The sequence below is a fragment of the Protopterus annectens genome, chromosome 11.part0 (genome assembly GCF_019279795.1).
Source record: "Protopterus annectens isolate FY-2018-M chromosome 11.part0, PAN1.0, whole genome shotgun sequence".
NCBI lineage: Eukaryota > Metazoa > Chordata > Ceratodontiformes > Protopteridae > Protopterus > Protopterus annectens.
The window spans coordinates 939,221,826-939,247,465 of NC_056745.1; positions in this window are offsets into that span (position 1 = coordinate 939,221,826).

Genomic DNA, 25,640 nt, shown 5'->3' on the forward strand with positions numbered 1-25,640 from the left:
GTATCAGGGGCATTTATATTAATTTATGAATTTTATTTTATTTCTTTTGTTACGTTACTATTTACATATTTGCTTACATTGTTTTTGACTCATTGCAGGTGCCACTGGCTTGGTGGTTGACATGGCTGATGTCCAGACATTGAGGCAGAGGTTGGTGGACATGGTGGCACAAGTGGAGGACCTTCTTTGAGAGATGCCAAGCAGTGAGATGATGGCGGCAGCAGCAGCACATGGCCAAGACATTTGTAAGAGACAGCAGCCATCAAGGGACAAGCAGGAAGCCAGAGGCAAAAGAATGCATCAGTCGCAGTCCAGCGAGGTGGTGGCAGCAGTGGTCTCAGTGGTGGGCTCAGCACTTGCTGCTCATACAGGTAATGTTCCTACAGTTAATGCTAGGGAGGTTGATGGGTCAAGTAGGTTCATGGGTATGGGCCGAGGGAGCCATAAATTGGGGGATGGGGGTAGCAGTTCATATCCCATCAATGGAGGGTCCTGTGAGTGGGTTTGGGGGCCTGCAGAGTTTAGTAGGAGAGGGGTATGAGTTTGGGGAGCAGGGTTCTGGTTTGGACATTCCAGGCATGGCTGATAGTTTGTTGTCGCTAGGGGAAGAGAGAAATCCTTGCTTGGAGGAGGTGGAGTCAGATTTTGGTATGCGACCAGGCAATTGGTTGGCTAGGCAGGAACTGGGGCCAGGGAATGCTGCAGTCTTCCTGAATGCTCACATACCCTCTTCAGTAAAAGAGAAGATTTGGAAAGGGGAGTATGTTAATATTTTTGATTTAATTGACACAGATGGCATCCAATGTTTGTTGGAGGCTGAGACAGCAAGTGGTAAAGACCTCTTGGCAGCCTTAGCAGCCCTGGGTCGAAGACATGTAGGAAAAATGCGTCTGAGAACATGGGAGAATTGGGTGTTGAGATTTATTTACTATATGGTAGTATGGTGGAAAAAGTAGTGCATTGGCCCTTCCACTTTTGGCTTTTCTGACAATACGGGAGGCACAACGACTATGGGCCAGCATTGCTTGGCTGTGATACAATCAGAGATTTTGCAAGAGGAAGGTGGTTGATCAGTCTATGCTGCGGCTGGTGAGCTGCCCTGCTATATGGTTGGCTACTATGATGGACAGCTTCAGTGTGAGAGTCAAAGTGAACAGGATAGGGGAAGGGGTTGTTGGGGTATGTTGGGCTTTCAATGCGGGAAGATGTTCATGGGTGGAATGTAGATTCCTGCACGGTTGCTCAGATTGTGCAAGTGTCCACCCAGTGGTGCAGTGTGCTAAGTGTGAGGACAATTTGGCCGGGTGAGCATCATCCTTTTCTGGTCAGAGAGGGTTAGTGGGGCTATCTCAGGGGTTACAAGGGGTCTGTGGTAGGGGTACTTTTCATGGCTAGAAGGGGGCATTTCGAGGGGCAAGAGGCCAATTTTGGGACATATTCTCTATTAAGGTGCATGTCTTGTGGGGCATGCTTCAGCAGTACCCACAGGCAGCAGTGGCTCAGGAATTGATTGATGTTTTTTTTGAGGGGATTTTCTATTAAGTCTAAGTTGGTGGGTGATGGAACAGTTGGGAAAAAATTGAGATCAGTGCAGGGGAGGGAGGATATTTTGGAGGTTTTGGTGGAGTAGGAGCGACAGGCAGGTTGGTTATTGGGCCCATTTGATAGCCCCCCATTCATTATTTTCAAGGTTTTGCCATTAGGGTTGGTACCTAAAAAGAAGCCAGGGGAATTTTGGCTGATTCTCCATTTGTCTTACCTGAGGGGAATTCTGTCAACAACTTTATCTCAGTGGAGGAGGCTAAGGTGAGTTGTGTGCCATTGGATGATGCAGTACAATTCATTAGAGGTTTTAAAGATCCATAGTTGGTTAGGGTGGACATTGAGTCCACCTTTCATCTTCTGCCAGTTCGGAAGGAGGATCAACCATTGTTGAGCATGGTGGTGGGAGGTAGGTTTTACTGTGACAAGGCCATGCTGATGGGTTGTTCGGTAGCCTGTTCCACTTTTGAAAAGTTTAGCATGGCTCTTTATTGGATCGAGCAGCAGCGGGTGGATAGTCAGAGGGCAGTGCATTACTTAGATGAATTTTTGCTGGTAGATGAGGGGCATGAGGGAGCTGTAGTACTTATGCATGAGTTTTTGGGAATGTGTGAAGAACTAGGAGTCCTACTGGCCACCCAGAAATTGGAGGGTCCAGCTAAGGCACTAGATTTTCTGGGATTGATGTTGCATGCAGATTGTTTTGTTTGCCTGTGGAGAAGGTATCCAGATTAAAAGAGAAGATAGTTTGTATGAAGGTTAGTGACAAAGTGTAGGTGAAGGATGTTATGGAACTCTTAGGACTGCTGAATTTTGCCTGTCAGGCCGTTCATCTGGAACATACATTTTGTAGGTCTGTGGCCTTTTATTGAAGGGAGAAAAAGTAAGCATCATTGGGTGAGAATTGGCAAACTGACTTGTGAAGATTTAACTTTGTGGTTGCAGTTTTTAGAGCAATTTAATGGCATCACCTTTTGGCAGTTGAATTGGGAAGGGCAATGGGACTTACAGTTGTTCTCTGATTTTGCAGGATGCATTGGCATGAGAGCATTTTTTGGGGTGAGTGGTTTGTGCTGCCATGGCCAGCTAAGTGGCAAGAGGAGTGGAAGTGGGATGTTGCTTTCTTAGAGTTAATGCCAGTTTGGGTGTCATCTGTAGTGTAGCAGGAACACTTGAAGGACAGAAGGGTAGTTTTTAATTCTGACATTATTGCAGTTGTGCAGGTTTTACAAGGTAAGACAGCTAAGTCTGAGTGCTTATTGTTGGTGTTGGGTACGTTAGTTTTACAGAGTTTGTCAATTCATTTTTCCTTTACAGATGTGCATGCATCAGGTGTTAGGAATGGGATTGCTGACAGCTTGTCTCATTTTCAGTTTTCCCACTTCTGACAGTTGGCCTGAGTGGCAGCAGAGGAGCCAGTGACAGTGCCAGATGAGGTGTAGAGAACTGCATTGCAGTGACCAGGAGGTTGGTGGAACAGTCCTGGGCAGTGTCCACCAGGAAGGCTTATGATAGGGCGTTGTGTGATTTTGATAGATTCATTTTGCATTTACAGTAGAAGGAAGGTGTTTAGTTGGAAGAGCTGCTGTTGCAATATTTAGCTTGGGTCAGGGCACAGGGTAAGGCCATAAAATCGGTTAAGGTGGACTTGGTGGCAATCAGTGTATTTGTTTGTGTGGTGAGGCTGTGGGATTTCACTAAATCCTGGAAGATGGGGCAGGTGTTAAAGGGATGGGGTAGGGAGGAAGGTCTGAACAGGGATATGTATTGGGCAGTGACAAGGCAAGTTTTGAAGGTCTTGCTGCAGGGTTTAGCTATGGTAAGCAGGGAATTGGTGGATTATGTTATGTGGGTGACGAGTGTATAGATGTACTTTGGGGCCTTTAGGCTGTCAGAGTTGTTGGAGTCATTGGTTTGGGAGGACATTATGTTCCTGCCCAGAGCAGTTCACATTCTGTTAAGGACATCTAAGATGGATAAGGTTGGCAGAGGCACACAAATAATTTTAGTGAAGAACAGGTTAAAACAGATGTGTCCTGCTGTGTGGGCAAGGAAATTGCTAACATCCCATAAGGGGAGCATGCAGGATTTGGTTTTCCGGTCAAAAGGCGGTAAGTTGATAACAAGGGGACAGTTGATTTTGTGGATGAGAAGGGCATTCCATTGTATGGGTTTTGATGGAAAAAGATTTTCTACTCATTCTTTTAGGATGGGTAGAGCTTCAGATTTAGCAAGAGAGGGTAGCTCGATTGAGGTCATTAAGAGGGCAGGGCAATGGTCTTCCAATAGCTTTTTGACTTATATTAGATAATTATTTTTTTTAAGTAACAGGATCATCATAATAGGTCATTTGTATATTTACTGGGCAGTGTAGAGGGCCGTTATTAGGAATAAGGGCTCTGAGTTGGGTTTGCACCAGTTTGGGTGGAGAGTCACATGGCACGGCACTAGAGGACTTATGTGGAACTAGCTGTTGCAGGTATTTACATCGATAAAAGCTCAGGCAGGGCTTCCTCAAGTGTTGTCGGTGCACTTGACAGGTACCGATTTGGGTTTGATGCCAAAGCAACAGTTGGTTTACCAAATAATGGATGATTTGCTTCCATTAAGGAAGTTGTACCCAAGTGTGCACTTAGTGTGGTTGGAGATTTTACCGTGGTTGTCTTGGAGGAATGTTAAGAACTCCTCAGCAGTGGAGTGGGGATGGTGGTTTGTGAATTTTAGGTTGTTGAGGCAGTTGGAGGCAATGGAAGTGCAGACCATACAGCATAATGAGTTTGCTGACAGGGATCCTATGTGGTTCAGGGATGATGGCGTTCTTCGTGGTGATTTTGGTTTACATTTGTTTAATTTGAATTTGGGATTGTTTTTGAAGGAGTTGGTTAAAGGTTGGTGTTAGTGAGGGGGCACAGCCTGGGACAGGCTGGTGGACAGAGGAGATGGGCAGGTTTGTCCCTCTTCTGTTCCCAGTCTGGGGTGCATTTTGGAGTAAGGATGCCTGGAGTGATTGAAGTGAGTGGTTGGATGCTGCTTTCACCTGGTGGTTTGGCTGGAAGTGAGGATTTGGGAGCGGTTGGATGCTGCCTGATGTGTAAGAATAAGTGAGCAGGTGGAAGGCGCTGCTTATTCAGGAAGAGTGAGTGGTGGTATGCTGCCCTGATAGATGGTCAAGTGATGTTTTGATGATATGCAAAGAAAATGAAGTTGTGAATAGTAAAGTTGTGATGCAATTGTTTTATATGTTTGACTCAATAAAGATTGTCAAAGGTCTGTCGGTGTTTTGTCTGTTTATTAAAGTGGAATGTGACAAATGATGTTTGGAACAGACACATTTCTCATGGGATGTCATTAGTTGGGGGGTAGATGAGTAGGTAAAGGAAGGTTGGGTTGGAATGGTTGGGCAGATAAAGCAAGCTGTATAGATGTAGGTAGGACAAGGAAAGGTTAATTTCTGGAGGGATGGAGGGAGGAAGTGAGGTAAGCATGGGGTGGGACATAGGGTAATTTTAAGTATTGGAAGCCAGATAGGGAGCACATTTTGACATGATCTTGTTACCCACACAGCCCTCCCATGTTTTTTGAGTTATTATGATGGTTTTATTTGGGAGGGGGCATGGGCAGAGAAAAGAGGCAGGCTTGTCCCTCTTCTGTTCCCCCTCTGCTGTGCATTTTGGAGTAACAAAGCCTGGAGTGGTGGAAGTGAGTGGTTGTTCCTGCTTGCACCTGGTGGTTTGGATGGAAGTGAGGATTTGAGATAAAGGTGAGCAGTTGGATGCTGCCTGACATGTAAGAATAAGTGAGCGGGTGGAGGATGCTGCTTATTCGGGAAGGGTGAGAGGTGGTGCGCTGCCCTGATGGATGGTCAAGTGATGTTTTGATGATATGCAAAGAAAATTAAGTTATGAATAATAAAGTTATGATGCAATTGTTTTGTATGTTTGACTCAATGAAGGTCAAAGGTCTTTTGGTGTTTTGCCTGTTTATTAAAGTGATACGTGGTAAAGGAAAGTTTTGGTGCATCTCTGAGAATGGATAAGTTAGTGACCATGTTATGCAGAACAACAGGTTAGCTTAAACTAAGGAGAGGTTTGAAAGATGGGAGGAATTGTTGAATTACAGCTCTACAAATAAGCAATGACAAGGAGATCAATAGGATGCCGATTGGTACAACTCAGAAAATCTCTACTTTTTGTATGGAAATGACTCCACATGTATTTGTATATCCTGAGTTGACTTCAGAGAATGTTTTCACAGGTAACAAGGGACTTCCAAGATGTGATTGTGAGGCATCAGAGGCATGATTCCATGTTTTCTAGGGCTTTAACAAATGAATGGATTTCAAAGAGTCTGCAAGAAATGCTAAAGCAGCTGTTTATAGAAAAGGGGAAATTAGCAGCTCTCATGTTTTTTCTTGTGAATTTCTGAAGTGGTGGCTGGAAAAAAATCACAAAAGGGCTTTATTAGGATTAAAACATAAGGGGGAAATGGAGAGGGTTGACCACATGGCTTCAGGAGTTGGGTTATTTTATTATAAACTGGTTTAGACAAAAAACATTATTGTTAGGAGAAATGGACCTGTATAGGTATTATAGTAAGTGGCTTCCCTGAGTACAACTTCAGGAGATTTAAAGGTGGCTCATGTAGGCCCAAACAGAGAAATGGTATAGATAGTATTTTCTAAGTGAACCAAATGTTTGGATATTTGCCTCTCTGTGGACTCATTGGAAACTGACAGTTAGAGATACCAGTCTTAGGAACCTGGATGTCGTTTTAATATAGCTTACAGATAATGAGTTAAAGAAATAACTTGTGCTTTCATTTAATCAAATGGAAGGAAAGGCATTCATTATTAAGAAATATTTCACACTGAATATTTGTGATTTTGCCTTCCCACTCAGTTCAATGGAATGCAATATTTTAAGCATGTGGTTATATTTAAAATTAACATGATTTTATTAAAATGTTATTAATTTTACTTATGATTTTATTAATATGTGTTTACCAAGATAGTCTGACTGGGCACAAGGCCCCTTTTTAATAGAAGCCTGGGAGAAAAGCTCCATACAAAATACAAACATTAAGTTTACAAAATGATACAGGAAGAGGGAGGAGTACAAATCTTATTAAACAAATAATAGTAGTTATCAGTTAATGGATAGATGATGAAAGCTACATCTTCTGGAGAGGGTGGCAAGGAAGCAGGCAGTTTGTGAAACCACAATGCTGCTATGTGATCTCTGTTAATCCATCACTGATATTGTTTGTCTAACTGTACTGAATGTGTATATGAACACAAAAAGAAATGGATAAATGAAGCCACTATGTCCTTCACTTTCTTCACAATCATACATCTGAAATATGAACAGAAAGTGGTTATTTGTTGGAGTCATGTTATATGTGAAAGCAGAGGGAAATTACATCCACATGAAACAATCACTGATATGGCTTGTTGGGAGAGGTGCATACATGTCCAAGAGCAACACGTTAAAATATATTACTGCAAGCATTATTTCTTTCACTTTTCCCTCAGTCAAACATCAGGGGTACATATAAAAGTTGTCCATCTTTTGGAGTGGTGTTAAGGCAGCATGCCATGTGTGTGAAGGCACAGGACAGACAAATAATCACTGATATGCTTAATCAGGAGGTGGTGAAAGTACCTTGGTAGTAACAAGTTGAAACGCATTACTATGGTCACTATGCATTTCTTTTTCTTATCAATTAAACATCAGAGGCTGACAGAATGTTGCTATCCTGTTTTGGATGGTCAGTCTGTGTAGAAAGGCTAACATCAATTATGTGATCACTGCTGAACAATCACTGATAACATTTGTTTGTGTGGCAGTACTCTTGGGATACTCTCATCATTCATCAAGGTCTACCAAATGCAACAAATCTCCCCTGAACTTTCCCCAACCCATGTCTGGAGCTGATGAGTAGATTGAAGTATGCTGGGATGGTGTCATATTCCTGCTGAGCTTGCTATGATATTGTTTTGCTCTTTTACTGTTGTAATAGCATGGTTGCTTGTTTAATAAATTGGGTTTAGAAACATCTAAATCTAAAGAACAAAATATATCAATTACAGAGTCAAAAAACTACACTGAAACTGAAGCTTAGGATGCATTTGGATGATTATTTTTGTGTCTGTTGTTTACATTAAAGTTCCCTCACTCTGTAAAGATAAACTGAAAGGCGAAATGCATTGAATTCCACAATGGGCATGAATAGTTTGTCACTATTTCTCCTTTTAGTGACTGCAAGATTCTTTTTAATAACCTAGAGTAGTCTTTGAAAATGTTTCCTTATGTTGCTGATATCTTCACTTTTCATTCATTAGCAATGACAGTTTTTGGAACATTTGTTAGGGTTAGTTTGGCTTTTGAATATTTTGGAGAAAACTTTCCTTGCTTATTAATGCCAAAGAAGCATTCTTCCTATTTTAATTTCATTCCATATACAAAAACTTCATCCCAGATTACGTTAGTCTGACACCATTAAAGCTTCACCCTGTGAAATTTCACATCTGGGAGGACAATAAAGCTAAAAAAAGAACAGACACTAATTAGTGTAAGCAAAAGCTAAGGCAATAACATGCATCTTAACATGGATAACATCGGCTTTAGGTTATTTAAGGCCTGTGTTTGAAGCTGTCTATTTGGGACAATTGTTGGAGGGTTAAACTTCATTATTTGAAGCTATACATAGTTTTGTGTGCTTGTATTAAGTTAACTGGTTCTGGGGGTGTTTTTTTGAGGGTTTTCATTAAAACAAAAGGTCCTGTAAAATGTGGTATAGGTTCCAATATTGCCGATAAGAAAAACTGTATAAAGAATTAATATGCCAAACTTTAGTGGGTGCGTGTATCACAAAAACTGGAAATAGACATTTAAAAAAAGCAGTAATATATAATAATTTGGAATAATGACTTCTTGCCATAATGGCAACTTTTTCCATATTATCTTAGAATGTGAATGGTTTCACAGCTATAGACAAAAAGGAAAGAATATTTAATTATATTAAGAAATGCGGAATTTAAATAGCAGTGGTGCAGGTGACACATTTGAAAAGAACTGTGCATGTGAACTTGACAAAGAAAGGATTTCAGGATGGATTTCAGCAAAGTCACAGACAAAGGAAGACAGGAGCACTTATATAAATTGCGGGAGTAGCGCCTCTAGTGATAGATGAGGGAAAAGGATAATGAGTGGCTACTGGTAAGGGATGAGGGTTATGCGGACATGTATTTATATTTCACCTAAAACTGCTATTATGCAGCTTAAAGAAATTGGGGAGAAATAACCAGCTTTCAGCATGGAATATTACTCATAGACTTACTTGATTTGCAAAAATAAGGATGTATCTTGGAGGCCTAGAAGGGAAAATATAACAAAAATTGTAGATTTCTGAAGAAATTTATGAAAATATTTAATATGGAAAACATGAATTTAGCAGTAGGAACTCTGAGTGAATTTATATATTATTTCCCAAGATACAATAACTGGACTAGACTAGTCTAGATAAAAATTATATTTTACAGGAACATGTGCATTTAATTGAGAACTCTGAAACACATCCAATAACTATGTCTAATCATGCACCAATATTTTGGAAATTTTATGAAAAACTATATAAAGCAGAGAAGTGGGGAAATCAAGAAAAAGCACAAATTTAAATATTTATGGAAGACTTAAATGTGCCAAGGTTAGAGGCGGATGAGGCTCAACAATTAACAGTTAAGATAGGAGGAAATAAGATAAAAATAATGATGTATAACCAATCTGAAGGAAAGTCTCCAGGAACTGGTTGCACTCCAGTAGAAGTTTTGATTCTATGAGTTAAGAAGTGATAAAGGTCTGGAAATGTTTTTTAACAGTACTTTAAAAAGAGGGGATTCATTAACATCCTGAGAAAAAACTCATGGAGGCTATAATACCTAAAGACAGTAAAGACCAATCAGATCCAGCTTCATATAGGCCCATTTCAATTTAAACCATGTTTATAAAGTGTTTATGTCTGTAATTGCTAAAAAGAATGGCAAAGGTGCTGCCAAAATTGACAGATAAGGATCAATGCAGATTTGTGGAAGGCAGGTAAACATTTGACAGGATTAATAGAACAATGATGATCCAGAGGTAAGCCGAGTATAAGAAAACTCCACTGTTTTTGGTGGGTCTTGATGGAGAGAAAGCATTCAACAGAGTAAGCTGAAATTTTTATGAGTAGGGTAATGGAAATATTTGCATTTCCTAATGCAATAATAAGGTTAATATGAGGATAAATTAGGGATCAGATGAAAAATCAAAGTGGGAGGGTTCCTTACTGATAAGTTATGTCTGGACAGAGGAACCAGGCAGGGGTTTCATCTTTTCCCTTTGTTATTTGCATTATATTTAGAGCCATTCATACAGAAATTAAGGGACTCAGAAATTCAAGGATATAATTGGTATGGTACTGAAGACAAGTCGGCTTGATTTGCAGATTATATTATTTTGTACCTGATGGAATCCAGGAAAGGACATCTCACTGCTGTTCAACTTTCTGGGTGTTTTCAGGATATAAAATTAACATAAATAAAACAAAGGCTATAGCTGTAAGTCATGTACCCACACATGAATTGCTTCAGCAATACCCATATTTATGGGGGCATGATACAATGAAATACTTAAAACCATGGGTTAAAATGGATTCTGGTGTGGCTGCGAATAATATGTGGGAAGAGACTAAAAAATAATACAAAAACTGAGAAACAAAGTTGTTGCCTATGAATATTAATAGCAAGATACAAGCAGTTAAAATGCTTTTAGTCCATTTTGTTTCATACACAGGTCAGACATATTTTTATCAACGAGGAAAGAAGTTGTGGATAGTAATTAATAAAGCGATGAATAATGTTAGATGGGAGGGCAAGATGGAAAGAGTCAGTTGGGATTAGTGAATCATTCCAATAGAACAAGGAGGTTTAGGATTACCTGATTTGAAGGTTTTTTTGTAGATCTACACAGTTAAAGTATCTCTTATGCATAACACCAGCAGAAAGTTACAATTCAAAGTGGAAAGAAATAATGATGAAGCTTGAGGCTAATTAAAAAAATAAGGGAAGAATGGAATTTTGGATACAGATCCTTAATGAGAATAATAACAGTCATACAGAATATTACATTCATAAAGGAGCAGTAAGTATACTAAGAACTAAGCCAACACGGGAATGGAGAAATGAGACTCCACCAATAGGGATGATTGCAATTAGGGGCACAGAGAATAGGACAGAGGGGGCTGGAATTTACTGGAGAAAGATGGCAAAGGAACCAAGGTTTTGAGAACAAACAATTAACGAGAGAAAGGTAATAGAATGGGAAAAATCCAAGAACACATCTGGACTGCAGGCTAGAGATTGCCTTCCCTATCAGGGACTGATATCAGAGTACAGGCAAAGTGGTGGTGTTGGAAGGACTCAAGAAAGGTTGGTGGAGTTCGTTAACTTTATCAACGAAAGTACAGATTTTTTAAACTTCACCTTTCAAATGGATACAACTAAAATATCATACTTAGATGTTCTTTTAACAGAAGATGTGGAGAACAAGTGTTACTATGCAAAAATCTTTTGCAAACCTGCCTACTCCAACACATTCCTCCACTTCTTTAGTGCTAACCCTCTGACACAGAAAAAAATCAATGGTGAAAAGCCAATTTGTCAGGGCAGCAAGAATGGTCACCAAAGAATGTCAATTTTTAGAGGAATGTGAATTGATGGAAACTATGTTTCAAAGAAGAGGCTGCACTATACCTTTTGTAGCTTAAGTAAAAGAGGAGGTCATTGCAAAGCGAAAAAGTAACTTTCATACTCCTATTCTTGATATGGTCCAGGAAGAAAACCGGCTAGTTTCAACAATGGAAAAGACAAGGGATGTGATAGGTTTTTCATGCTACTTTATAACCGACTACAGTCGTGATAATAACAATTAAATGGATAATGAATAAGAACTGGGAGATATTAAGAGAGATGAGAGAATTTCAGCAGTGTTTTGCTGATAGACCACAGATTGTTTTTAGGAAGGAGAAGAACTTAAAAACATTCTGGAGATGGTATCGCACACTCAGTCCACTGGTTTTACTGCCAATCAGATGAAGAAGTGTGGGCACTGCACCTTTTGTAAATGAATTCATACTGGACACAATTATTATATTTGGAATAAATGTGTTGTCATAAAAGGAAAATTTAACTATAATAGCAAAGGGGTAGTTTATGCTGCATTATGTCAGGTTTGCAGCTGTTTTTATATTGGAAAAAATGAAAGAGTGTTAAGGGAAACGGTGTATGAACACCTCTATGATGTCTAAAAGAAAAAAAACAACAAATGCTTTAGGCAAACACATATCAGAATTTCCAGAACATTTCTTCCAGTTTGTTATAGTGGAACAAGTCCCCCATAATCCAAGAGGTGGTCTGTGTCACTTGCATCTTGAAAGATAGGAAGTCTATTGCCAACTTACATTTCAGGCTGATGGATGGCCAGGAATTAATGAAATATTTATATTTCTGGTCTTTTAAAATTAAAGTTTTTATTAAGGTGATTGTTGTACTAGTGCGCCAATTTTAGTAAAAGGTTGGAGGTGGCCTTATGACTTTAACAATTTCTGGATAAATAAGGGTGTTGTTGCTTTAAGCTGATGATACTGGCTGCTGACCACATGCTCCACTCGAGGTCTTTTAAAACTCAGGATACTCTGAGTTTATCCAAGATGAAAGTGCTTATAATTTTCTTAGCTTTTTGATGGTTTATGTTGGAAAGTGATTTTATTAACTGTGTTTCAGGTTTCTGATTTTAAGTCTAGCATAAAACTCTAAAAGTTTTATGCTTTTGGTCTGCTGTTGATCCTCTCTTTGGCCACATTTTTATGTTTTAGGAGTGTGTGAGTTTGAGTTTTTTCGTGTTTATAGTAAGAACTAAGCCAACATGGGAATGGAGACAGGAGATTCTGCCAATTGGGACGAGTGCAATTAGAGGTACAGAGAATAGGCAAGAGGGCAGGAATTTACTGGATGAAGCTAGCAAAGGAACCAAGGTTGTGGGAACCAACAACTAGAGAGGAAAAGGTAATAGAATGGGAAGAGACCAAGAGGACATCTGGACTGCAGGCTAAAGACTGTCTTCCCTATCAGGGACTGACATCACAGTATAGGCAAAGACAGAGGGATAGGGAATCCTAAATGAAACAAAATGCACTGGTTGAGTTTTTAGTTGAATCTAGAGCAGAAGTTAATGTTAAAAAAGGATAATTTTAGGGCATATAAACTATTTCATTATAACTGTAGGAATCAGCTAAAGGAGATCAGAAAAGATTGGGAAAAGAGAATAGATAAGCAATTCACAAAGAAATAATGGGAGGACATATGTATAGCTCCCTCAACCTGCGGTGGTGGTGGTGCGGTAGCATTGTAAGATGCTGTCCGGTTCGATTCTCAGCTAGAGCGTCTTCTGCGTGGAGACATGCATGAATGGGCGTACCTTCGTTGAAGGTTGTGCATCAGGCCTGGCAAGCCAGTACGTAAAAATCAACTGCCAATCATTAGCAGACCAGAGTTCCGCTGTGGCGACCCCTAACCGGGAAAAGCCAAAAGACACAAAAAAAACAATTTATAGCTCCCAAATATGCAACAAACTCTAGATGATTTAGGATTTTTTCCTGAAGTGTTTGCATAGGTACTTCTGTACCCCAAGCAGACTATAAAGAATTTTTCCTCAGCTCAATGGCAAATATTGGAGGTATAATGTGGAAGAAAGAGGTACTCTGAGTTTAACGAGTTGGCATACTTTAAAAATTCCCTCCAAAGTACTCTGTCAGGAGTACTGACTAACCAAATGTGTGTATCTAAGGAAGCAATTTTTTGAGCTGGGATACAGGATCTGAATCGCCTAGACAAAGTAAAGCCTTGTTAGCTTTAATTCTGGTGTCTACCAAAAAACAATTACTAGAAAATGTAAATCAAAATCTAAACCAGTCATACTTGAAGTACTGAATATTGTAACAGAGATAAAACAACAGAAAGTGGGAACTTTAGAAAATGGTACGAGTAAATCACATAGAAAAAAATGGAAATTGTGGTAACAATACATGCAGAAAAATATTTTGGAGGAGGAATGAGGTTTAACAGAAGACATGAATTAAACAATTTATATAATATTGGTTAGATTATACTGTGTAGAACAATATATTTGATGTATAAAGATTGTAAATGTGAACTTGTTATGATTAGTTTTATATAAATGTAAGTTTCCCTATATCACAAGTGATAATTTAATAAAGGTGTTTTTTAAGAAGGTGACGGCCTCTTTTCATCTGGAATCAATACCTTTTTCTATGAGATGTGCAAGATAAAAAGATTTCCTAACTACTGTTGCAACATAATGGTCAGACGTAATGGAGCTGTCCATTCATGTGCCCAGATCTCCAATGACTTTTTAATTTCAAAGTGATGTATTATCTGTGCTCTAAGCTGGAGCTAGGGTGTGCTTAACAAATGCTACAATTTTGTACTTTTTGCCATTTAGCTTGAGGCCATTTTTAGTCCAACAGGTGAAAAGAATGATTGTCTTCCCAGTACATATGTTCTGCCACAGGTACAAGACAACATATGTACATGCTATCCACATTTAAGTAAAACAGAGCAGCACTTTGCATAATATTGTAATTACCCAGAAGGTTGTAGGACCTTGCATAACTGCATAACACAAAGACCATGGATGTGGGCATTGGTCAGATAGGCAATGGTCCATCACTACAGTGCTCACTGCATGTTAGTCGGGTGCACAACACAGGTAGGTGTACACAGTGTTAATTTCAGTGCCCCATAGTAAAATGCTTCTATGTCCAACTAGTACTGGCCGTATTCATACCAAATGTCTGTAGCACACATAATTGATATATTCTAATAGTAACCAACAGAATGGTGGAAATTGCACCAAAAAACACCAAAAAATAATTCCAAAGTGCAAAAGAGAGGTCGGATGTAGTTCCAATACCGAAATTTAATGTCCAAAAGATAAAATCACAAGGCACAACTGAGAAATAACATTAACGCCTTAAAAGTTCCACTCAGCGTTTTAGTCATATTACGTAGACTTCATCAGATAAATTATTCCAACTAACAAGCTATATTTAAATTAACATCAATTACGTGCTCATTATACCAATCAAATTTAAAAGAGAAATGCACATAAAAGACTAATTTCTCAAGACATTCACATAAAAATAAAAAACATGTTCAACAGTATGTAAAATTATTCTTTATTCCAATAAATAATTATTAATAACTTTCTCTAGATTAAAACATAAAAAATTGAAAAAACTTCACGAATCAATCAATTTAATATTGGATTATATATATGTGTCATTGTAACTCTAGTTTTGTGACTATACCTTATAAACTGATACCCTCTAGTGGTCATTTTGTAAAAGTGCTTATAGAGGTCTTAGAGCTTGGCTGCTCTTAATTTTAACAAAGGTTTAATAGAAATAAATTCATTTAAACATGGTGGTTGGTCAGCTTGGAGAGTTACTTGCCACCATAACTCTCTGAACTCAATCAAATCTTCCCAAGGACCCCCTCTAATATTACTTTTAACTTGCTCTAATACCATAAAAACATAAGTGGCATCTTTACATTGCTCACTATGTTTGAATAAGGCATTGGTTCCTTTCCTTGTTTGTATTTCATAAACATGTTCATATATTCTCTTTTTGAGTTTCCTCTCTGATTTACCCACATAAAAGGAACCACATATTTTACAGATTGCTAGGTATATTATTCCTTTGGTTTCACAATTGTAAAACTCTGCCCCACATATCCATCTATTCCTACATCCCAAGTAGTACTTCTCTAAATTAATTATATAAGGGCATTGGTTACATCTGCCACATTTGTAAGTACCCTGTCTCCCCTTGTTACTCGTTGCTCCATATTTATTTTCTAGGATACCTTTAATAGCATTATATACTAGAATTCTTATAAATTATTTTATGTGAAATATTGGTCAAATTCTCCAGGTCAGAAAAAGCCACAAATCTTTGCCATTCTCTCATGAATATTGTTTTGACAATTATTTACCCCATTATATTCTAGAATGAATGCTTGCTCGAATTTATCCCCGATGTCATCCCTATTACCATTGTCAACATTAATCTTGTTATTGATAATAGGTTTGAACTTGTCTAACCTTCCTTTGACAACTTCTTCTCTAAATTTGTTTATATAATCCAGTGGATATCCTCTCTCTAAGAACATTTTTTGAAGTAGCTCACATTCCTTAAGGAATTCACTTTCCACACTTGTCATTCTGCTACCTCTTACAAATTGTCCCTTAACAATGTTTTTTTTACAATGCATAGGATGTGCACTTTCATAATGAAGAAACGAATTACAAAACGTTGGCTTTCTATAAATCTTACTTTCAAAATGTGAACCTTCAGTATATATTTCTATATCTAAATAGTTCATTTTATGTTCAGAAATGTTATAAGTAAATTTAAAAAATTTAGTTGTATTATTTATATAGGTCACAAATTCTTTAAATCTATCTCCACCTGCAGTCCAAAATATCACTATATCGTCAAGAAACCTGCGATATAATGTCCAGCAATTTTTAAATTCTGTATTAAGTGTATATTTCTCCTCCCATTTGATTAAAACCAGGTTAGCAAAAGTGGGGGTGCATGCTGCTCCCATTGCCACTCCCTGGATTTGTTTATAAAATTCACCATTAAAATAAATAAAATTATTTTTTTAAATCAAATCCATTAACCATGTACAAACTAATTTGTCATTACGCGATAATGTCTTGTCCTCATAAACAATTTCTTCTAACATTTCCATCCCTTCCTTGTAAGGTATTGATGAGAAGAGGTCAATAACATCCACTGTGACAAATAACAAGTTATCATGATACATTTCATCTGAAACTTCTCTTAGTAAATCCCAGGAGTCTCTTAGGACTGTTTTGTTATTAAGCCATAATTTTTTTAATTTTTGGTCCACATATTTGGCCATACCATAGGTCTTGGACCCTTCCGCTGATACTATAGGTTTAAGTGGAGGGTCACTTTCACATTTATGTACCTTAGGAATGCCAAATATAGTAGGTGTTTTAGGTTTGTCCACCTTGAGATAAAGGTAAGTGTTGTGGTCTATAAGTTCTTCATATAACATCTGTTTTAAATTACAATCAATTTTACTATATGCAATGTTTATCTCATTTAAGGAGATGTTTACATATCTAGTGTCGTCCCATAGAATAACATGCATCTTACTCTCATATGTTATATTATACATAAATATCACTCCACCACCCTTGTCTGGTTTCATGACCCTTAAATTCTTGTCTTCTTTCAACTCATATAATAAACTCTTCTCTTCTTTACTTAGATTCCCTCTACCCCCCATCTTGTTCTGCTGTTTCCTAATTTGTGATTCCATAACACATTCTAAGTTTTTCAGTTGGGGGTGTAGGGGGGGATTATAAGTGCTTTTATGTTTAAATATTCCTGTGTCCACTTTCTGGTTGTTTTGTAATAAAAGGTTCAAGTTTACCTTTCTTAAAAACATCTTCATATCCAATAGGCTCCTGGAAATGTCACCTTTTTTGTAGGGAATAAATTTAAATCCCTTAGAAAGTAATGAGAAGTGCTCCTTTCTAATCACAGTGTTACTAAAATTATATATGGTAAAATTGTTATATGTATTCTTGTTATTATCAACTAAAATCATGTTCATATGTTCACATGCTTTTTCATGGCAGGAGGGTTGGGGTCGGTGGTAACATTCTAGTATCTCCCCCTCCCCCTTCTCCCTCCTCTCATCTGAAAATTTGTGTCATGCATACCCTTCTTATTGATCAATCTTTCCGATCTCCGTAAGGGTGGAAATTCCCTATCATACTCCTGTTGTTCGTCATAAATCATACTAACATTTCCCTCATTTCCTTCAGTGGCAATATTGTTAGTAAGTTCATCAGTTATATTATGTTTGTACTGAGGTTTAGGATAACTAACTTTGTTATTATATTCCCTTATATCCCTTTCCAATTTACTCATTTTCCTATTAACTAACTCTTCACTTTTTTTGTCAATTTCCTCTCTTAAACCAAAATATTTAGCTTTCTCTTCCTCTATGCCAAATATAAGGTCCATCTTGATTTGCTGATCTAACTCTTCAATTTCTTTTTGTAAAATCTCCTGACACCTTGTGTTCTCTCTTAACATTAGTCTTAACATATCCAAACCACATTTGTTAAATAGTTCAATAAGCTCGTTATAAAAAACACTATCACATTGCACATTATTGGGAAATTTCCATAATCTGAGTCCCTTGGGAACAATTTCCCTTAGAATACATTCATTCAAATATTCATTCTCAATAGTATAGGTTCTGTATGTATACATTTTTTTATAAAGATAGTTCAGCTTAACTCGATAGGAAACACCAGTCGCATGGTGTTTATTAGAGTTGTTTTTGGTTTTAAATGAATATTTAGCTAACAACCACTCTTTAGTTTCTTTAAAACCTACATTTCCAGGAGCCTATTGATATGAAGATGTTTTTAAGAAAGGTAAACTTGACTTTTATTACAAAAAACCAGAGAAAGTGGACACAGGAATACATGGAATCTAAGTAAAGAAGAGTTTATTATATGGTTGAAAAGAAGACAAGAAAATTTAAGGGTCATGAAACCAGACAAAGTGGTGTGGAGGATATTTATGTATAATATAGAGTATGAGAGTAAATTCCATGTATATCTAATGGGACTGTAAAATTAGATGAAAATCTCTCTCCACATCATAGAAAATTGATTTATATAGTAAACAGATATATTTAGAACAACAGATGTTGAACTTACCTTATTATACACCACAACACTTTTATCTCTCCTACTCCTAAAAAACCTACTACACCTATTTTGGCAAAGTGACTCACTTAAATGTGAAGTGACCTCCACCTAAACCTACCTAATCAGTACCAAAAGGGTCCAAGAGACCCATGGAAAATTGCCAAACATGTGGACCAAAAAAAAAAAAAAAATGAGACTTTAAACAAACAACAGTCCTAAATGACTCCTGATTTTTACTGATTTGTTCTTAGATGTGACAAGTCATGATAACTTCAATGTCAAGAAATCGAGAAATTTTAAATTTGATTGGTATAATGAACAATATTGATGTTGATATAAATATAGTAGTAATATTTTAAAAATTTTATCGATGAAGTTAACGTATTTGATGAAAAAAAATTGTTCTGCACCATTTTAAGCAGCATTTCAGTGTTTTGTGTTTGATTTTTATTCTCTCCTTGACATTAACTTATATTGGAACTACATCCAACATCCTTTATAATTTGGAATTATTTTAATTTATATTATAATCCAATAGTGCTCATATTCATACAATTTCTATTACCAAGGCTCACCGTGAAATTGCCACTGTAAAATATACCAATAAATATTGCTGTTTTGTGCTGTGACTCATCAGTATGGCCCACATAAAACATAGGTTTATATAGCTAATAGTTGACTTACCAATATTGGTTATTGGTATACTTTATTCATATAGCACATATACATGTATTTCTAATAAATTTTATTGTTTAGGTCTATATTGCTATAGCCAATATTGATGATGGCAGCATTGGTATTGCTGTTCTACAGTCATGGCCAGATTTGGCTATTAAACAGCCTCGTTTTGTATAACTTTGGGGGTGGGTGTCTCTTTGCATTTGTATATATAACTTCTCACAAGGGTGGCTGTAGCTATGATATAGGATGTGAAACACAGTCAAGTGTAGTAGGTCTATATGATAGTATCAAAATCTTAAAATAATCAAGTCATTTAGTTCTTTCTTACTTTAGTTTATTAAAGCAAAGTCATTGAACATCGAATTTTTTCCCAGGAAAAAATTCTAATGGTCTTGGCATATTGGTGCGTCCACTATTCTCATTCACAACAGCTAACAAGCCATTTCATTTCTCTCCCCTCCCAGCCAGACACCTTCCATGCAAGGACTACTAGTCACTAGTCAAGCCTCGGCCACTTGGGTTGCAGTCAAGACTCAAACCCTCTCTGCAACTGAGTCAGGGAACCCTATGAATTAATTTAATGCTTCATAAAAACAAATGTTTATCAAATTAAAGATAACATATTTTAAACTTTACTTTGAACATTGTTTGCATTAATGTGTTCATCTGCACTGGTTAAGTCTAATTGAAGCTGTTTTAGAGCACTGTTTTAAACTTATCATGCATCAACTATTGCATAAGTTGTTGATTTTTTTTTATGCTATTCTACTATTTTGAAACAATATTAATAAAAGAGAATGCACCAGTCCTTAATGATGTCAGACTTTTGGGTTAGGAGTTATACACACACACACACACTCAGTAAAATGTAATAGAAAAGGGTGTGTGGTTTCTGGACTCATGAGAAACAGAGTATGGAGGATGTGTGTTACAAGAGTTAAAGACATTCTATCCTACATAAAATGCTACTGCATCAGTACTGGCTATGGTGAGTTTTTGACTTATTAAATCACTTTGTCTTGTTTCCTGTTAGGGCATCTGGCTTTCATAAACAGTTATTTAAAATCAGTGTACGGAAAGAATTACTGTCATACTTACAGCAGCTGTGTGTGCCATTTCCCATCACTGGACAAAATCTTGAAAACACAGAACCATAAATGAGTCTCAGGGGACATTCTATTTTGTATTAAATAGACTACATAGATAAGGCTTCAACAATAACATCTGTTAATCATGAAAGGAGTGTGTAACACAGACAGAAGCATAATTCTTCTGACTGCATAACCTCATCAATGTACATAATTATCAGAAACTGTATTATACATCATTTTTTTATTTAATGGTACTGTTTCTTACTGTAGAAGACATGGATACAATTGATCCAATTTACATTTTTACAAAGTTATTTCTTCCATATCTGGGCAATTCTAACAATGACATAACTCATGTTACTCGAACACAAGGCAACTGAAAACATTTCTATATTTATGAAAAATAAATTTTATTCTTATACTGCCTGCTTATTTAAAGTGTTTTTTTAACAAATAATACCTCAGTAAGTAAATTAAACATCTTGTCATCAGTAAACAAACACATAAACAAACTGCCCTTCAAGTTGTCTTTAAGCAGTCCCTAGATGACCTATGTTGCCCTAAGCAGCCCATAGTTGCTTTACATTGATCATGGCAGTTGCAAATCCATAGCTGCTCTATGATGCCCATAGGTCACAGTTGCCAACAAATATTTTTCCAAATCTCTGGGAAAAAATGGAAGATCAGCCTGTTTCTCTTCTGTCATCAGCCTCATAGCACTTAATATCTTCAAGCAGTGTAGTAACTGTTTTATACTTACAAATAGTAATCCCTTACTCAATGCTAATAATTGTTTGTGAGACATGCAAATATTTAACTAAAATGGAGGTCTCCCTCTCACAAAAACATGGACTGTGAGCAACACACACAAACTAACACTTCATTCTACATCAAACCACATTAAAATGTCTTACTCTAAGGCTGTAAAAAAAATCTTACCAAAGCTGATAAATAGAGAAAGACTAGGTCTCGGAGTAAATCCTATACTGTATCACAGTGAGGGACACAGTCAACAAAGAGTTATCAGGAGTAAAATCACCTCAGATCCTTTATACCAAACAACTCTACAAATAAAAATGTTTTAATGATCTGTGACTCTAAGTGCACAGACCCTCCTCTCATGAACCTGGATAAAGACAAGGTGATGGTGAGTTGACTTTCAGTTGCAGGATCTCTGATATCACAAGGGTCCTTAAGACCTTTGCAACTGAGAAATATGACTAAGACATGGTTGTAGTGGTCCACATGAGAGTGAATGAGTTGGGTTGAAAAACTCTGAGGGATATGCAGAAAGGCATGCCAGAACACTCCGTGCATGACACAAATGCAGGCAAGACACTGATCCTGAGTGAAATAAATCCTTCTGATGTCTAGGTAAAAAGAAAAAATAATTGGCTTCAATAATTTGCTAAATAGCTGGTGTCATTCGGGGGGGGGGGGGGTCCAGTATATGTTACCATGCGACTAGATGCTCAACAGTCCTGCTTGGCTTGCAAAGGATGACCTGCACCTCTTGTTCCAAGACCTCCCCATACAAGTTAAAGCCTTTGTTGCCGCAAAAGTACCTTTTTAGGATGACTGCAGTATATGGACATCCTGATATAACTGGAGGAGGCAATATTAGTCACGGGGTGTAAAAAAAACAGTACTTTTCTCAATAGAATTACAACAATAGTTGAAACAAGAATAACTGCCATATTTGGTGGTTTTACTACTGCCTACATTATCACGTGTGTCCTTATAACATAGTCGATCTTTAAGACTAGAGCAATTGCGATGTGCAAACATAAGTTTTTCACCAACACATTTGCATAATTCAGGCATAGCTCTCAATATTACCCAATTCTCAAGGATTATTTTCTTAATCCCATCGCTAAATCTACTATAAGTAGTTATATAGTGCACGGTACCCTGTTTGTTAGTATTAGGGGGATATGACACCACCATAAGTGTTGTAAAAATATGGTTTGGCTGTGGAGCCCCTTGATGCTAGAATATCATGCTTAATACTTGTCAACATTCCTATTTCATACCCTCTCTCATTAAAAGCATATACTGTTTCATCAATTTGTCTTACGCAGTCAGTGTCATGGGTGTTAAGCCTACTAACACTTGTAATTTTTGCTTTAGCAATACCCTTGAATACATGCGAGGGGTGCATACATCTATGCAAATACTTGTTCTTCTGCACATCTCTTTTAAAAGGTTGAGAAGGTTGTCAACAAACACCACACCTCAACCACCATCCAGAAATACACATTACACACCCACATATGTGGAGGTCCTCAACAAAAACATACCCAAACAAAAGATACCTCCGAGGCAAAAACACACGTGAACTCCACTACCCACCACACATCATACAGTCCCTGTCTCACAGCCACTAAGGCCTAAACATAAACCCAACATATTATTCATAGAAGACTCCATTGTGTGACACACAGATGTGTCCCTCACCAGGCTGCATAAGGAGAATGTCACAGTTAGTTGTTTGTCAGGTGCCAGAATCCACCATATCACCCATGCATTCAAGTCTCTCAACAACAGGTACTATTCATAGGTTCATAGGTGTGTACTAGGCTAATGGCCCTGGGGTCTTTACAAGCCTAGCCATAGGATTACCTTGGCATCGTGCCACCTTACCTTAGTTCCCAGTGCCTCTGTCGAGTAGACCCACTGGAGTTATTCCCGGGGTGAATTTTCTATTTCCCATCCACTCATCAAGATTTCTCTTGAAGATGGTCAGCGAGGTGCTCTGCTCAACATGTATGGGAAGTCTATTCCATAGCATGGGCAGTCTCTGGGTTATGAACCTGTCCCTCCAACATGTTCTGTTGATTGTGGTAATGAGGTTGACGTCTCTGGAGTGTGTCGTGTGGAGGGATTGGTATTTCTTTAGATGTAGCATTTCTAACAGAGCTGGGTCAGACATGGCTTTGTAAGTCAAGCAGAGATCGCCTCTAAGTAGGCGATATGAGACAGAGAATAGTTGGAGTTTTTTGGGTCTGTCCATATAGAACAAGAGTTTAAGGCCCAGGATCCTCTTTGTGAGGTACTTTTGTGGCCTCTCCTGTTGTTACAGGTGTCTAGTGAGGTACATGCCAAATGGGGCATTGTACTTGATGACTGGTCTAATGAGGGAAGAGCAGAGGGAGACAATGACCTCTTTCTTCCTAGATGCAAAACCCTTAGTAATGAGATGTGCCACATAGGACTTTCTGACCACAGTGGCAATGTGGTGGTCAAAAGAGAGGTTGCTGTCAACCTGTGTTCCCAGATCTCTTATAACACCTTCTGCGTTCAGTGGCAGTTCAGTTTTTGGCATTAGAGCTTAAGGCCATGGTTCTGACACCAGTTGTTGGTCTCAGTGAGGCCATTCTGTAGGATGTCAACTTCACCTGGGGAGTTAATAATAGCTCCCAACTTGCAATAGTCTGTGAACTTTGTCAGCCAGAGTCCCTTCGTGTTGGCCTGGACTTCAGAGAAGTAGATACCAAACAGGAGAGGACCCAGGACTGTGGGACTCCACTCGTGACTAGTCAGCAGTCTGTCTGTTATGATTCTGTCATAGTCCATGTTGAATGACTTGAGATGTACCTCCCTGGACTACATAAAGAGAGACATGATAGAGCTCACTGAATATGCATCCCAGGCAAGTATGTTCCTAGCTTTAAGCAGCATTCTACCATCACCCAGAATGATGCCTCAATACAAATAGAAAATGATTGACTAACAATTGACTTAGTTTCTGGTGTCATTCCAAGGTGATCCAGTAACTGACAGTCTGGGAAGACATAATTGACAAACTACGATGTTTTGCCAGAGATGGCATGCATCTGTCTCCCTTGGGCTTCAGGCTCCTGGAAAAGGCTCTTGCCTTCCCCATAGTGCCTTTTTTAGGCAAAGCCATGAGGTCAAAATTATCAGCACAAAAATTCACCAAAATGCAAATTAAAGGTCATGCTGCTAAATGCTAGGAGTCTGAACATGAAACTGCAATCATTACAAGTATTCTTAACCTTGGAAGATGTTGACATTTCTGCAGTCACAGAAATCTGGTTCAAAGCTGAGGAGAGCATCCCAGCCATACCAGGTTACACATCCTATCATACATTCAGACCCCAAACTGTGGGCAGCAAAGCAAAAGGAGCTGGAGTTGCAATATATATAAAAGACATGTACACCTCCAGGGTGGTTAAACAGTATGACGCAGAGAAGACACTGCAGGTGCAGTTAATCATTGACAGGACCCCTATTCAAATCATAACCAGCTACAGGCACCCAACTTTGACTCAAGATGCCCACTCTGCCTATCTGGACCTCTTTAGATCTATCAAGATTCAACCCTTTACCCTGATCCTGGGTGACTTTAACTATCCAATCATAGATTGGAAGAACTACTCGTGCCAAAACACAAATGCCCAGAGATTCCTAGATTTTGTCAATTCAAATGCCTTGGACCAGCTGTTTGACACCCCCATAAGAGGCCAAAATATCTTGGACATGGTATTAACTAACATGAGTAACCACTGCAGTATGCCTTCAGTGTCATCCACCCTGGTAAGATCTAACCACAAAGCGGTCACTTTTGAATTCACCATCTTCCCCAACCACCCCCTAGATAGGGTCAAACAAAAAAACTTCTCAAAAGCTGAAGGAAGGTATAAACAGCTTCACAGCACCCTCCCCCACCATAGGAACTGGCACATATGCCCAAACGTACACCAAAGTACTATATGAGCACTTATATAGCTACATGGAATCAGGAACACCAGACGGGACAAAAACATTCTCCTCAAGGAAGAATAAACCTGTCTGGTGGACATCTGCAATAAATAAACTCTATAATAAAAGGAAATAGCTGCTGTCCAGGACCAAGAAGGAGCAGGTGCCTAATTGGAAGCAATTTCTTCTTAGTCTGAACAAGCAAATAAGACCACTAGTAAAATCCTCCAAAGTAAACTGAGTCCAAACTGGCCACATCTACTAAAGACAAACTCAAGGCTTCCTTTGCATATGTCTGCAAACTCAAGGGAAGCACCCAGATCTGCTCAGAACTGGTGGTGAAGGACACCACATACACAAATGCCATAGATATAGCCAACCTGCTGGCAGACAGGTTCAGTGAAAACTTCCTCACTTTAACCCCCATCAGTAAATTAGGACATCCACAACACCTGATCCCCCTTCCCTTATCTCTAGGGAGCAAGTCATCACTGCCTTCTCAAAGGCAAAAAAATACAGCCTCCATGGGACCAGATAACATCCCAGGCTGCATCCTACATTAACTCAGACAGGAACTTACAGCACCATTAGGCACCCTATTCAACTAAAGTCTAAGTACTGGCTTCGTCCCAGCCGAGTGGAGGACAGCCACTGTCATGCCTTTGAACAAAGATGGAGCATTCACCAATCCAGAAAACTATAGGGCCAACCTAAC